The 15,930-nt window shown below is 37.8% G+C and overlaps 1 long non-coding RNA gene across 1 annotated transcript; it reads right to left on the reverse strand.

Annotated features, from left to right (window-relative positions):
* Positions 1–14,626: 14,626 nt before the first annotated feature.
* On the reverse strand, positions 14,627–15,782 carry LOC118563177. Its single transcript, XR_004931073.1, has 3 exons — positions 15,738–15,782; positions 15,072–15,080; positions 14,627–14,877 (listed from the first exon to the last, which is right to left on the reverse strand). It is a non-coding gene; the product is annotated as an uncharacterized LOC118563177 (long non-coding RNA).
* Between the last annotated feature and the right edge of the window lie 148 nt (positions 15,783–15,930).

Here is a 15,930-nt window from a genome sequence, read left to right on the forward strand (position 1 = left end):
TGAACGTGTGTGGGAGTGTGCTTCTGTGTTTAATTTGTTTGCACACAAAGAAGACCGGGAAGCAAAGATGAGCACCTGCACACTCGCGCACAATCACAAACAGTCACAAAAATAGCTGAGGCCGGCTCTCATTCTGAAACCAATCAAATCTGAAGTGTGTAACCAACCAGAGCTGACGTGTTTCTCAATTATATCAGGGTTAAAGGTTGCCTCACCCTTCTCGCCTCAGGTTTTGCTGTTGTTTATGTTCTTCCCAATAGTTATTAACCCATTTATGGAAGAGTCTATCAGTTCTCAGTACAATTATTGTAAAATTAGTGCTGATTCTGTGGCATCCAGCTCATGTAAATCCATATTTTACATTTGAAACAGTTTCTCTCTTTATTGATTCTAATTTTGGTTCACACATTTACATTTTTTTGAATTTTACCCGGAAACGTCTCTTAAGATTTTATTTTGTTGTTGGGAATTTTGCAAATTTACTGCCTCACAATGGGCAGCAATTTAAAAAAAAAGTGTTTTATATAACCGTCTAGTCCTTATCTTCTTCTCATCTGAGTTTGGATAGCGGAAGCAGTAGGTACAATAACGAAACCTAAACCCAGTGATACTCTGCAGCTCATTCTGTTTGATCCACAGGCACACTCAGGCCAAAATAAATACTTTGGATCACCAAAGGGTGGATCCAAAACCCCTGATGTCTCAATTTGCCTATCCATCTTCTGCTCCAGTTCAGTTCAGTTACACTTTATTGTCCCCAAAGGGCAATTTGCTGCACAGTCAGCAGTTAAACACATATAAAACATACAACAACCTCATCAACAACATGCTACTGTCACTTGTTATCATACATTAAGATATTCAAATTTTCCCACTCAAGACAAAACCAGGACCCCAATCAATCCTCCTTTCTTTAGTCAAGAAACATGGTCAAAGAGGACCTATTTTGAGGTATCAGAATAAAGCTGGTTCTTGGTTAATAGACAGATTTCCAGATCAAGGATTTGACCTGAGAAGTCATCCTAACCTAAAAATGTGACCATTTGGATACATTTAAAATCAGACACAGAAAACATCTTATTTTAAATCAAGCATGTTAGTTTGTGAAAGTAATGTTGAATTATGATTATAAGTATTTTTTTTTTGGCACTAGTGGTCTTTATTGAAAAGGGAAGAGAGTGAAAAGAAAAGGGAAAGCCATGCAGCCAATGGCCCAAGACTGGGAATCGAACCGAAGACAACCACATCAGGGATTATGGTGAACCTGCTCTATCAGCTGAGTCACACAGCACCTGTAGTTCAATTCAAAACTTTTAAGACTTGTTAAAAGACTCGATGCTATCTGTTGGGTTTTCTTAGAAACATCTTTAACCAATGTGTCTGAATTGATTGGATTGAATTTGATTGAACGTGACTTGAGATGACATGTATTGTGAATTGGTGCTATACAAATAAAACTGAATTGAAATTAACTGAAATGTATCCAAACTTAGGTTTTTATTCAGCAGAGACAGAGCCTTAAGATTCAGTCTTGACTTGCACTTGAAGGTACATTTTGCAAATTCCTGAGATTTTGCACAAGTTTGCTCCCTCTGGTGAGAAGTTGAAATGACACCAGTGTTGAGCACGCACATGGAAGAAGAGGAAAGGCATCTACCACTGAAACTGGACAGCTCTTTTGTTCAGAGACATGGTTTCTTCTGAGCTAAGAAAGTTATAAATATTGAAGTTAGCCCATGTTCTCTAGCTATTACGTCAAGGGTGGCAGAGACTCAACATAGTAGCCAGGTGAACAAAAACGTGCAGCACGTCACACCCACACCCAGAGAATACCAGCTGAATCACTCTCTCATGAACTGACTAATGGAGGCTATAGAGGCAACAGCGGTAAATTGAGGATAACTAATTTTGCAAGGGCATGTATTGAAAAGAAAAATACTTAAATTGAAAAAAAGGTCTTAAGACTTGTGACTTAACAATTCTTAAAGAGTTCCATATGCATTTCAAGCTAATTAAAGAAATAAAGGCACTTTTAGGGCTTTTAATACCATTGACTCAGATTGAAAATGCAATTTGTACAATACATTACCATTTTAATTGCATTACATGTTTTCATTACCTTTCAAATAATTAAAAATCCCAGTTAAAATTCCTGACTTATGTGACTCTGATAAATCTTTTCAAAACTGGTTCCCAGTGTACTGGTATAAATGTCCTCCTACAATTCAGTTGAAAACTATATATGTAGAAAATGCATAATAAACCAAAACCTTCAATAGTTTGGTATGAGTGTGCACACCTTTGGAGTGATACTCTAATTCAGTTTAGCATTAAGGCTTCTCTGGTGGAAATCTATCAGTAGCCCAGATCTTGGTCATATTTGCCAAGTCCACCTTGCAACTTTCCACAACTCTTTAAGATTGCTTAGACATCATTTTGGACGTGTGCCCAAAAGTTCCAGTTTGGATCCATCAGACCACAACACATTCTCCCAGAAGAGCTTGGAAGATTTCAAGGACATTTTTTTTAGAAGACAGGACTACTGTCCTGCAACATTTTAGCTCAGACATTTGCAGAACAGACACTTGTAAAACACAATCAGCCCTTGTTGTTCTGTCAGCCCTTTGGCAGCCTTTCAGTCTCACAAGATTTTCTCCTGTTATCGATGGCTCCCTTTACCGTGCAATGGTGTATATGTAATGCTGCATTCTTTCTGTATCAAAATAAACAGCTTCTCATTACTCACCTTAATTGATGGAGTGTCTGAAGACCTAATTCTGCAAGTGAATCAAAAGTTGTTTTAACTAAAAATTGGTTTAAGGGTGTGCAGTTGTATGCAACAAGGTTGTTGTAGCTTTTATTTTTCTTCAAATATTCAAACGATGCAACAATCATTGTATATATATGATGATGGACACATATCCAGCACAAAGTGTGCTGGATATATGTCAAGAAATCCATGGTTTATTGTTGCTGTTTTTGCGAAATGCTTTGGTCTTGGTCCGCAAACTGATGTACGATGCCGCTGTGTCAGCTAATGTTTCGAGGTCAGTGGCTGAAACTCCAAACATGCTCCAGTCTGTGCAGTCAAAGCTTGCTTGTAACATCTTCTCTGACTCATCAGTCCACTTCCTAACAGCCCTAACCTCAGGCTCAGAGATTTGTAGTTTTTGTGTAAGTTAGAATGAGAGGAAATCCTTTGAGGGGAATCTGGTGTTGAAGCATCTGAAGGAGATCAGAGGCCTCCTGCTGAGCCCCCTGCAGGTTGGCAGATGATGCAGTTAACCTGGGACTTCATCCTGCACCACCTCGACCACCCAGAGACATACGGCACAATTCGGTTTGTGGACTTCAGCTTGGCCTTCAACACCATCAACCCAGTCATTCTCCACCCAAAGCTTACCAGACTCACTCTCTGTACAATCTCACTCTATATATACAAGACTGCAAAACTTATGAAGTTTAAAGATGACACCACTCTCATTAGTCTGCTCCAGAACAGTGACGAGTAAGTTTATAGACAGCAAGTGGATCGGATAGTCCACTGGTGCGGTCAGAAACTCCTTCAAGACTGTGGAGATGATGATGGACCTCCGGAGATGTTCCCCCACATTGCCTCCACTCACCATCCTCAACAACACTGTGTCTACTTTAGATCCCTTCAGGTTCATGGGAACCACCCTTTCTCAGGACCTGGGCTGGTCCTCACAAATAGACAGCGTTCACAAGAAGGCCCAGCGGAGACTCTACTTCCTGCGCCAAGTCAAGAAGTAAAACCTTAAACAGGAGCTGTTCTTCAGAAGAAATAATTGGGACTGACCTTCCCGCCTCCCTGGACCGCAGCAGGTCTAGGGTGAGGAAAAAAGCTGGCAACATATCTGCAAACCCAATACATCCTCCACAAAAACAGTTTTGACTTTTACCTTCAGGTTGGCGCTACAGAGCGCTATTAACAACAACAACAAAAAGCTGAACAGAGACTGTTTCTACCCCCAGGCTATCAATGTGATGAACACAACGGACACCTTATAGCCTGATTAGTCAGCTAGTCTGCTGTGAAACTAAATAAATAAATTGCACTTTTACAACTCACAGGCTCCATTTTTCTTTTCTCTCCATTCGAAAACACACAAAAGAAACATACTGATTCTTTTGTATACCAAATGTCCGTATGGTGTGAGTGCTGTAACCAAAGTCAAACTCTTTGTCCTCACAATTGTGGCCGAAGAACGATGATTCGGATTCCCTGTCATTTTTGGATTCAGTTTTCTGAACCACAGAGATTAGGCTTAATTGAAGAATTTTACTGTAAATTAAGAAAGAGCTAAGGTTTCTTGGATATCTAGAAAATGAAGGACATTAACATAATTTCTGGCAATGATGTTTGAATATATTGCTGAGCTGTCTTTGCAGGATGAAGGTTAATCAGAGAGGAAGGGTTCAGTCTAGCTTGAAGATGAAGTGGTCAACGTGAGCCAGAGGCTGAGGTTTGCAGAAAGTGCAGAAGGTAAGTTGGGGAATGGGCAGCAGGGGACCTGAGGTGTAGGAAGCTGTGGGGGAAGACTGTGGAGACTGGTGTATGTTATGGAGGATTTGAGAGTTGAGAGATGGTCCTGAAGGGGGAAGCTTCTGAGACCGGGAGTAGCGGGTAAGGTACTCAATCAAGGGGGTGTTTTCTGGTCTGAGGTAAAGTCTCAGGCTGGCTTGACTGGGTACCAGTTGTGATTGATCATCGAGGGTCGAATGATCATCAGAAAGCTCGTTAAGTGATCTAAGAAAGACGAGGCACCTTCAGTCGGGTGTGAATTCAGCGTTCATCCACGGCCACGCCCCAGATAATAGTCCTGCAACTCTGCAGAGACAAGTGCACGCCACACGCACACACCAAAACCATGACAGTCACCTCATAGGTGCAATACATTTTGTAATAATTTATCAAAGTCTAATTTTTTTTTCACATCACTCTAACGCGGCATTGTAACATTTGAAGATGAGTTAAAGATAAAAATAGAAATTACAATTTGAATAATTTTTGAATGGGAGTCAACAGCTAAAAGTGACAAAGACAGACAAGGTATTCTGTGTAGTATTAAAGGTAGATGAAACGTTTTAAATCCACCCCAAAATACATAGCCTAGACAAAATGAATGCAATTTGCATTGAGTCACCAGAGTTATACAAAAAAAAACAGGAGTTACTTTTCTTTTAGATGTTAAACTCATATAATTTATTGTCATAAATACTGATTAAAATGCATTAAATACAATTTATTGTTACACCAGCCTCATTGGGTTGTCAAAGCTGGACACCTTAAGTCTAAAATCTTTACCTGTCAGCTGTAAATTAGATTTCTTTCTTCCCATCATTTGGGTAAAGTGGCTCTTCCATTAACCATTTAAGTGAAAATAAATTATTTATGACCACAGAGGCCCAAACTGGCAACACATATGTTGTGTAATATTTATGCTGTCATCACATTAGCATGACGAATGCAGACACTTTTCATTAGAGACAAATGAAAGCCATCCTGACACAATTATGGCAAAAACAATAACAGCACCGTGTGAGCCCCACCGTGATTGATAATACTGCAGGGGGGGATTCAGCAGTGTTGGGCTTAACCAGGCTCTCCCTGAGGGGTTCTCCTTTGGCATTAGTCAGACAAATCCCTTTGTCAACCTCTCCCCTCGCCATTTTTATTCATAAGCATTTGGCCCCTAAGAAAGACATCAAACCAAGAATACAACGAGAGGTCAACATCATCTTTGCGCAATGTTAACCTCTGCATTGATGAAGCTAATTCACATTTCCTCAGTCCAGCCTACGGGGGTTTAGCAGAGGAGGAGGAGCAGAGGGAGGCACCGGGGTGTGTGTGTGTGTCTCTCTCTCTCTCTCTCTGTGTGCCTCTGTGTGTCAGCAGCCACTTTGTAGAGAGACTCCCTCTTGACCCAGGCCCCTCCACATGGGGTTTGTATTGATAACGTTTGCTGAAAGGAGGCGAAAGTGAATGTTGTCCAAGCTCATTGGAATGACAATGGGGGCATATGGTTGTGTGTGTGTTAGTGTATGGCCGTGGCAGCCACCGTATTCTGCAGTGCAGGGTTGCCAGGTGCTTCATGAACAGACCCACTGAGAGCTGACAAATCAGGCACGAACGCAACAGACTGGCTCGTGGATCTGCGAACCAACAGGGGGTTTCTAGGGCAGTCTCTGCTACTCCTTCTTCTTTTCCTCGAGTAAAATAATTTACCAAACCTTTTTTTTTTTTTTACAAATACAATTACATTTTCATGAATTTCAAATGATTAAATTTATCAAAATATAAATTGATAATTACTAAATTTATTCCATCCTAAAAATAAGGGTAATCTTGGAAATTATAATATAAAATGGCCCTTTAACACCCAGCTACACTAATCTTCACATTTTTTATTCATATCTTTGTTCTATTTAATTAAAATCAATAGTTAAGCCTACATTGCCTTTTGACTTAAGATTTAAAAAAATGGAGTAATGCCTAAGCTACGTAACATTGAAATTAACTACATTAACATCAAAAGAATATTCTGAGCATGGCTAAAGAAATGTTAGGCTGAAAATTTTACCGAAACAGTTATACAGGACTGTGAAAAAGTATTTCTCTGCAAGGATTAGTTCTGTATGGCTGACGAAACAAAAATGTAACTCTGGAAGATGTAAGCCCCGTTGCCTCCAGTGAAATGCCAACACAGCGTTTCAGAAAAAGATCATCTTACCGACAGTCAAACATGGTGGTGGTAGTGTGATGGTGTGGGGCGGTTTTTCTGCCTCAGGATGAGTTGAAGAGACGTTAAATTTTGCTCTACAGAAAATCTTGAAGGAAAATTTTACCCATTGGTTTGTGAGCTTAGGCATTATAACACTGGAGTTGTGCAGCAAGGCAATTATCCAAAGCACAACAGCAAGTCAACCTCTTATTAACCCAAAAAAAAGCAAATGAGTGTTCTAGTTAAAGTATGGACTTGAATCCCATTGAGCTGCTGTGACAGGAACTTAAATAGCCTGTTCATGCTAAAAAAAAAAAAAAAAAAAAAAACTTGATTGAGGCTGAATTAATAAGCCCCAGCCTTGAACCAGCCCCCAGTACTGCAGGAACACAGCTTTTCAGCAACTGCGAACTTTTGAAATAACCATTATATTAATAATTATATTTTTTACAAATAATTTGACATTTTGGTATATTACACAGATGTCTAAATGATTAAATTAAGTTTATAATTGCTGAAGTGGACATAATTAGATTTAAAAATGTTATCTTGAGCACAAATTCATTAAAAACGCACTGAGCCCTATAGCCCCCAGTACGGGGGGTGGGGCTTAAGAGGTTTTAAAAGAATGCTGCAAAGAAGAGTGGACAAAAACTCTTCCACAATGATGCTTAAGATTCAATGATGGAAGTTGTTGCTCCCAAACTTGACACACCTGGTTATAAGGTTTAGGGGGCAGACCCTTTTTGTCAAACAACCAGTCTGTTCGTTTGGACTGTTTTCTGAAACTGTGTTCTGTGCACAGGGCCTTAGGCCCCATTCACCATACCATACCCCCTTTATTCATAAAGCACTTTAAAATAACAAAGGCTGTCAAAGTGCTGTACATACAACTGAAAATACCAGTAAAATTAGAATAGACAAGTAAAACACAGACAAGCTAAAATAGAAATATAAGATCATTAAAAACTGTTAAAATTGTTAAAACTAATTCAAAGTAATTAAAATTAATTAAGAAGTAATTAAAAATAGATCTACACAACATTTTTGATTAAAAATAGAAACAGTTTGTTGCACATTTGTTGTACGTCTACAACACAACGTGCATATTTCATATGAAAACTGCACCATCCGAAAAAATGGTGAGAAAAAGGATTCCAGAGAGTAAAGTTTTGATAACAGCCTCCACTGTCGTGTGGTCAGGAAAAAACAGAATCTGCCAGTATGGGGAAGGCCTGACACACTTACGCAGTATGACGTAGCGGTGTCATCGAGTTTTAAAGGACATACTGACTACTGGTGGCCTGGTGGTGAAATTACACCAATTTTCTTTTAACGTGTGCACACAGCTTATAATTTAATGTTGTCATGTTGATGTTTTCACAGAAACCAGAAAAACAATCCTGTTTTTAATTGACTGTTGTCTTGTAAACAGGGCCTTAGTCAACTATGTCAGTACAACTAGCTACTTCCTCTCTTACTTCAAACAGATATAAGATGGGAAGATTAAAGTACTTTTATATGGGGGGTGTATATTAACAGCTTTAACTCCACTCGATAGTTGAAATACTTTACGTTTTCTCAAGTTATTTCAAGAAAATAAGAGACTTGGTTATCTTAACTAGTTATTTCAAACAAACCACAGTTAGTGTAATTATTGGAGGCCCTCATGTTCATGCACTTCATGTAAGGACCTTTGGAAACACTGATGCAAGAGTACATATTTCAAATTACTCAACTTAGACCCCAGGACAGCCACGATACTGTATCTATTGAAAAAAGCTTTAAAACTGAATAATTTCTAAAAATCTGTTGCATTTTTAACAGGAAGCTGGTCAATAGACACAGAAGTGTCAGTTGCAAAATTTTATATATGAATTTTGCATGGAAATAATTAGTAGTATAGTGGTGCGTTTTTTTTTTTTTTTGTGTGTGTGTTTTGTATCACATCAGATCTCCCCTTCCTTTTTAAAACAGAAACATCACTCAGAGACAATAATGAAGCAACAGCAGCATCTCCTCCCTCATGAAGTCACTTCTCCTGCCATGAATAGTCAGCTCCACCCTAATGACTATTCAATACAGTCCGCAGGCTGCAGATGAACGGCCCATCCGCAGCAGCATCTGCTGCAGGCCTGACTCGCCAGACGCTAGCCTTGTAAGAGGGCCATTGCAGGCTAATTGAAAGACAGAGGCCATCTCTCAAATGGGGTGTTTGTGTATATATGTAAGGATGTGTGTTTGAAGGGGGGCATGACATAGGAAAGGGATGAAAGAAAAGAAAAGAAAAGGAAGGATGGAAACATAGAGAAAAGAGAAGAGTCTGTGTTCAGTCCCTTGTGTGAAAAAACCCTCAGGAGCTTTAAATTAGCATGGCCACAAAGCCCACTTTTTGTAATTGTACTGACTATGTAGCATTTTTTTTAAATTTATATATTGAATACATGTTTGTGTAAAACGTAAGTAACGGCAACGGTGCAACTAAAATAAACATTTTGAGACATTAGGGTTGGAAGACGCTGAGCAGGTAATTGCAGCCGGCCGTAAACGTTAAGTAACCAGTCCGAAAAAATCCAGTTTGATCCCCCAATTTACCATGTGAGTAATCATCAGGAATGCAGCTGGCATTTACACTTCTCAACGTGACAAATGGGATTTTCTGTTGTTTTTCACCTCCGGGTCTCTTTGTCCTCCTTTGCATCCAAAAAGAGAGAAAGAGAGACAGAAAAAAAAAAACAGCCTCCACAAATGAAAACCAAAGGATTGCTGTCATAATTCTCCTCAGTTCTCCTCTGGCAGTTTTTATTACCAAAGCCTCTGAATAATCTTTTCCACTCCGGCCTTTCCAAATAACACAATCCTTCAGCCTCGGCTGCTTACTCTGTTTTATGGAGAAGTGCAGATGAGAAAGGAGGAACATTGAAATGAAGCACTGTCTGCTGCTGCTCCGTGGTATTCATAATGTAGTGCGGGGATTCATCAGCGGGTTGAGAGAGGGAAGAGGTGTGCGGAGGTGATAGTTTGATTACTGTTGAACTCTGAATGAAGAGGAGAGGGTAAAACAGAAAAAAAAAACTGAAATGGTGCAGGCTCATTTTCATTTCCTTGCCACATATGTGCAGCTTTAAAAAAAAAAAAAAACATGTGCTCTGTGAATTAGGAATGCTTATGTGCTGTCTGCGCCAACAACAAGTGAACAGGCCCCAAACCACAGCAGTATGATCAGGGCCAGTCTGTTCCTGCTGGCAGAGCAGCGTGAGAACAACTCCACCAGGTGAGATGCAGTCGGCGCATCCTGTGACCCGAACAGATTCAGATTATACTGTCATCATGACCCACCAGAAGCAAGAGAAAGAGAGAGAGAGGGAAAAATCCCTCAGCTTTAAAATAGTTGTTTCAGACTGGACGATTGGTTTTGCAGCTGAACAGCAGTGAGTAGATTTCACATTACCACAGTCAAAGACCCATGAAAAGGTTTCGTTAAGGAGGAAGCAGCTCCACACTGAGCGCTCTGCAGGGGGGAAACTCCTGCGCTTCTTGTGTTTCTTGGGAGGTGGTGCACCTGTTTTCTGTCGGCGTTTTTTTTTTTTTTTTTTTTTTACTCCTTGAAGGATGAGGTCAGGACTCATAATTTATTGACTGTTAGGTCTAAAACCAGGTGTTTTATGGATACAGTCAACTGATATAGAATTTCTCATTAATTCGGTATTTTATAGCTGTTTTAGATGCAAGTGTGATCTAGTGCATTTTCAGACTGATTGCATATAAGATTTTTTATTTGACTAATTAAATTAACCTCCTATCAGTTAGTCTTGATAATCTAAAACTATTTCATAAGTAATATTCATCTAACACGACAGATAAACAGCATTTTTAATTGAATGAACGTTTTAGCTGAATATCATGAAAACCTGTGGAATACCCGTCACCTAAAGACACCTAATGGACAGAACGCAGTAAATATCCTGATTGTTGCTAACCTTTGCATTACTTTGTGTATGTATATATATATATATATATATATATATATATATATATATATATATATATATATATATATATATACTCTGCAGCAATCCCTCAGCTCGAGGGATTGCTGCAGAGTCAATGCCACAATGCAAGCAATTGTCCACTGTGGGTCTATGCTCATCCAGGAGGAGTGAATGCTGCAAGTCTGACTCAACGCAAGCTGAAGGGTTTCCTTAGCTAAAAATCTTTTTTAACCAATCTCTGTATGATTTGATTGAATGGATTTTGCAAAGTGCCTTGAGATGGCATGCTTTGTGAATGGGTCCTATAGAAATAAAATTGAACAAATGACAAGACCTTATATTCTATTCTACTTCTTTCGCGGACGATACAATAATTGACACCCATCGTAACAGATTTTCTTCAGACTAAGTATTACCTATTTTACAGTTACTACACGATTAAATTGGTTGTAAGTATTTTGGAATTTGTTTGGATGATGACCATACAGTCTTTTGAAAATGTATGAACCACGGCTATGTTTTCTCATATATTTTTTATATTGCTTCTGCGGGTAGGAAAACATTGCTCCAGAGCATTTGTTGTCTGGTTTCCAGTTTACACATATTGAATAATAAAATAAATTTAAAGAACAGGATGAAACTTATCATGCAGTTCTGTACTTGGTAACAAGAGCAAAAGCTAGCGTGGACTGTTTGCCCATATCAAAACCTGCAGAAATTTTAAAACAACATTTTAAAATTTATTTTAATTTTTTTTCAAGGTTTTTTTTGGGTTTAAAAGCCTTTTAATTAGAATCCAGAGAGAGTGCCAGAGTGATAACTTTTTTCAGCTATGACCCTGAGAACCAGCTGTGGATGCTAACTGTAATGCTGCAATGAAACCTGTAGTGCTTTTCACTTCCACTCAGCTCGCTGAAAGATGGCGTCTATCCTCAAAGTTGGCTTACACGAAATACCAATTAAGCTGTTTTTGTGTTGCAAAACACATGGATAATCAAGGAGTGGATATTAAAAAAGGCCCATCTATCACTATCTTAGATAATGTCGTCTTAAAGTTACAGCTGGCAAGTTATAAGCAGCATGAATGTTAGGATGCCAACTTCAGGCTAGCTACTGGAGCAGATAGCTCAACCAATAGAGCAGCTAATATCACCTTTTCAGACTTGTTACACTGTTAAGATGAGAAAATTTGAAATTATTGCAAAAGCATTTGCTTAAGTCAGTGTATTAAAATAAAACTAGAAAAAATAATAATACAGATAAAATCATTATAACTGTAATTATCACTATGAGATAGTATTTTGGTAGCAAAAAGTATAAATTTTGCTCTTTGTGTTCCAATAAAAGCAGCAAGATCATGTTGTACATTTGTTTTGTTAAGATTTTTAAGGTTATCACACGAACACGTCTGTGCCTGGAACTCCTCTTTTCAGGCTTTTTTTGTGGCTCAGTTGGACCCGGTCATCACTTTAATGAAAAACTAAAATTTTTATCTTCCTTTTAACAAACCCTGATGGGCAAGTTACCACATTGTTTCGTCAATCACCTCAACTATTATCGTTGATGCTCGGTCAGCCGACAGCTTTATCGGATTCTGATGGCACCAAAGTCATGGACAGATTCAGGCAAAACTGCTGTATGAAACATTTGCATCTCATGTGATGAATCGTAAAACATTCCTAGTTTCACTGCCGCCGGATTTAGATACATATATATTTTAAAACTGTTAAATGTTTAAATAGAACAGAGTCGCTGCTTTAAAAACTTTTGAATAGGTGTATTTTTTTATTTTCTTTATTTTTTTATTTCCTGTGCAGTTTATTTTATTTATTTATTTTTGTTATTTTTTTATTTAAGCTTATTTTTCCAGTCAATGTAAAAGATGTTCCGTCACATCTTTCAACAGAGATCTTGTGTCTAAACAGGTCATTCCTGCTTAAATAAAATTAGATAATATTAATTATACAACAGTGCACAGTTTTCAACTTATATGTTTTTGTAATGGGCTGTATTTATACTTTTTGGATAAAAAAACACAAGGCAAATGAAACTGAGTGTTTTATTATCTGGGGCCACTTTCATTTACATTTAGATTTTTGGGTGTGACTTTGCCTTTATACATACATAAAAATTCAATGGTTGATTATTTTTCCCTATTTATGGTATAATTTTACAGTATGTCGCACTTTTTTGCGAGGTTTATGTTTGGATTTATATTATGATTTGTATTTCAATCACTCTGTACTTCATTGCAGTAATCCTTAAAACAACAAGCAGACCAGGACACAAATGTCTTAAAATTAATTTAATTCTCTCCAAGATTACTGAGTTGTTCTGCAGCAACCTTTCTGAACTATAATCACAATATTTAATGTCTAATTTCAATCCATGTCTTTGATTTCTAAAGCAGGTTCTCTTACTTTTTATTTGTAACAATGTTAGTAACTGCAGATTAAGCTGATTGAACTGGAATATCCACAAAACGTAGATTTTTCTTTCCATTTGTATGTTTTTTTTCTTAAAAAGGTTCATGCTTACATGTTAAATGGCTTCATTATGCACAGAGTGAGATGTTTAAGTATTTATTTCTCTTAATTTTGCAGCAGAAATAAAACCCAAATTTAGCTTTTCATAAAATCAGGACATTTAGAGAAATGTTGCCCCCATATCATGGCTTGTCCAACTTGACAGTTGCTGACACCCTCCATAAGGAAGGTAAGCCGAAATAAGGTTAACTTCTAAAGAAACTCTCTGTTATCAGAGAGCTGCATCCAAGTAAATAAAGGAACGGAAAAATGGTGGCAGAAAAAAGATCAACACCTAATATGGAGAGGTTTGTTAAGCGAAGGTCTTTAAAGAGTTTGGGACATGGCCATTCTTTTCAGTAAGGCTGACATTTCTATTAAAAACTGTTCTTTTATTGGCCATATGACATCATTTTCTGATTAAATTAATTTGGTGTTTTCATCAGCTGTAACCCTCAAAAATAATACAAATCAATGCTTGAAATATACAAATCTGCACTTAAAGAATCGATAGATTTTATGAGTCAAATTGTATTACTGTTGTTGTTGTTTTTTTAGCTGAATTACTCAAACAAACATACTTTTCAATGCGCCTGTACTGTGTGGCACTGAAAAAGGAGGCCTAACTTGTTAGGCGCCGCCAGATTGCCTGGAAAGAGAAAAAGAAAAGAGCAACACTTTGCTGAGTCTGCGCACACCGCGCTGCTAATGGTGCTGCTCATAATCTTTTGTTCCAGCTGCATTGGCTCTGCACAGCGTGGCTGCAGGAGCCGGGCCGTCGGGGATTTGTCAAAGGCCTGTTATTACATCTCTAGTCACATAAAATATGGCCGCCTCTCCAGAGATCCGACTGCCAGATAAATCCTCGCTCCTCCAACCAGGCTGGCCCTCCGCGACGAAACCGTCCAATGGTCGCTCCTCAGCCGCTGACCTCTGGTAATGACTTGTGATTTATACAGTACAAGTTTAAAGGACACACACGCGTCTGAGCCCGGGCTTTTTTCTCCCCCGGTTGCCTCTGCTGCATCCATATCTGGTGTCACCAGAGATAACTGGCAGGCCTTTAGGAGAGGGGGAGATGTGACGCCCATCTATGGCGTGTCACGAAATGGCTCGAAAGGGGACAGTTTCCCCTGCAGCTGGTCTAATCGCAGGCAGAGTCTGCCCTGTCTCTCTCTGACACACTCTCACACACACTTAGACACACACACACACACACACTGCATACTGCATGGGGGCACTCCAAGCTCGCAGACCGCAGTGAGACGAGCTCTGATCAACACCTGCTTTGGGGAAGAAACAAACACGCTAAAAGTCTGGAGGTGAACAAGGAGGGTCGCGATAGAAATGCTGAAACAAGATGAACATTTTCAGGTTTTATTGCAGCCTGAACTTCTAACCTGCAACTGAAGCGACACGCATAGGGCACAGCATAACAAAACAACTGGACACGGAGCAGTTTGCACAATCCACGAATACAATGGATGGGTTCATCCCTGGTTAGGAGAGAGCATTGACCTTGGCATGAAAGACAGAGAGATAAGGCCACAACGACAACCTGGCTTTAACGAACATGACCGAACATCAGGGTCCTCAGCTCAGGATGGAAATTCACTTTGGAGAAAAAGAGAGAAAAACTTAGTTAGCTTAATCTCTTGACCATATTATATTATATCATCTAATAAAAATATATATATATATATATATATATATATATATATATATATATATATATATATATATATATATATAAAGAAACAGAAACAAATATTTATACTTATACTTAGCAGCAGCAAAAGGATACTCACTGGTTTTTCCTGTTTAAAAAAAAAAGCATATCAAGCAACTGAAGATGAGAAAAATCTGGTTCAATTATGGTTGATATAAAATGGAAGCTAATTTAAATTAATCAAATGCATTTACCAAAAATAAAATTAAAATAAAGTATAGAGCATGCATAATAACATTGCTGTTGATGCATAAAGGCAAAGTAGCAAAATGATTAGATATCCATCTATTAAAACTCACAATTGAAAAAAAAATCTTTTCAAAATGCCTAAACTTAATTAACTTAAAATTAGTCCACATTAAAATCAGCTCATAATTTTTAGTTTTGTTAGTTTTAATTTCAAGCTTAATTGGTGTTATTATTATTATTATTATTATTATTATTATTATTATTATTATTATTATTATTATTATTATTATTATTATTATTATTATTAGATTTTTGATTAACAAAAAATTGTCTTGATCAAACCTATCAATGTATTATGGATTAACAACAACAACAACAACAATAATAATAATAATAATAATAATAATAATAATAATAATAATAATAATAATAATAATAATAATAATAATAATAATAATAATAATAATAATAATAATAATTCACTATTATAATAATAATAGTTAATTTACTATTTTTAAAACAATAAACCTGAATTATGACGAAAAGAAAAACTTACATGTTTCTTCTGAACTGCATTGTAAAAATGTGTCTCTTTTTTTCTGTCAAATAAAAGACATATTTTCTGCAACACAGCCATGCATATGCAAATATTCGCCGTTTGGTGAGTCCAGCGTCAAAACGAAGCCTACGCCATCACAGCTGCAGGATGCTCGGCGCTCTGAGAGGAAATGAAATATTTCTCGGATGAT

This window comes from Fundulus heteroclitus, chromosome 5, assembly GCF_011125445.2.
Source record: "Fundulus heteroclitus isolate FHET01 chromosome 5, MU-UCD_Fhet_4.1, whole genome shotgun sequence".
Classification (NCBI taxonomy): Eukaryota; Metazoa; Chordata; class Actinopteri; order Cyprinodontiformes; family Fundulidae; genus Fundulus; species Fundulus heteroclitus.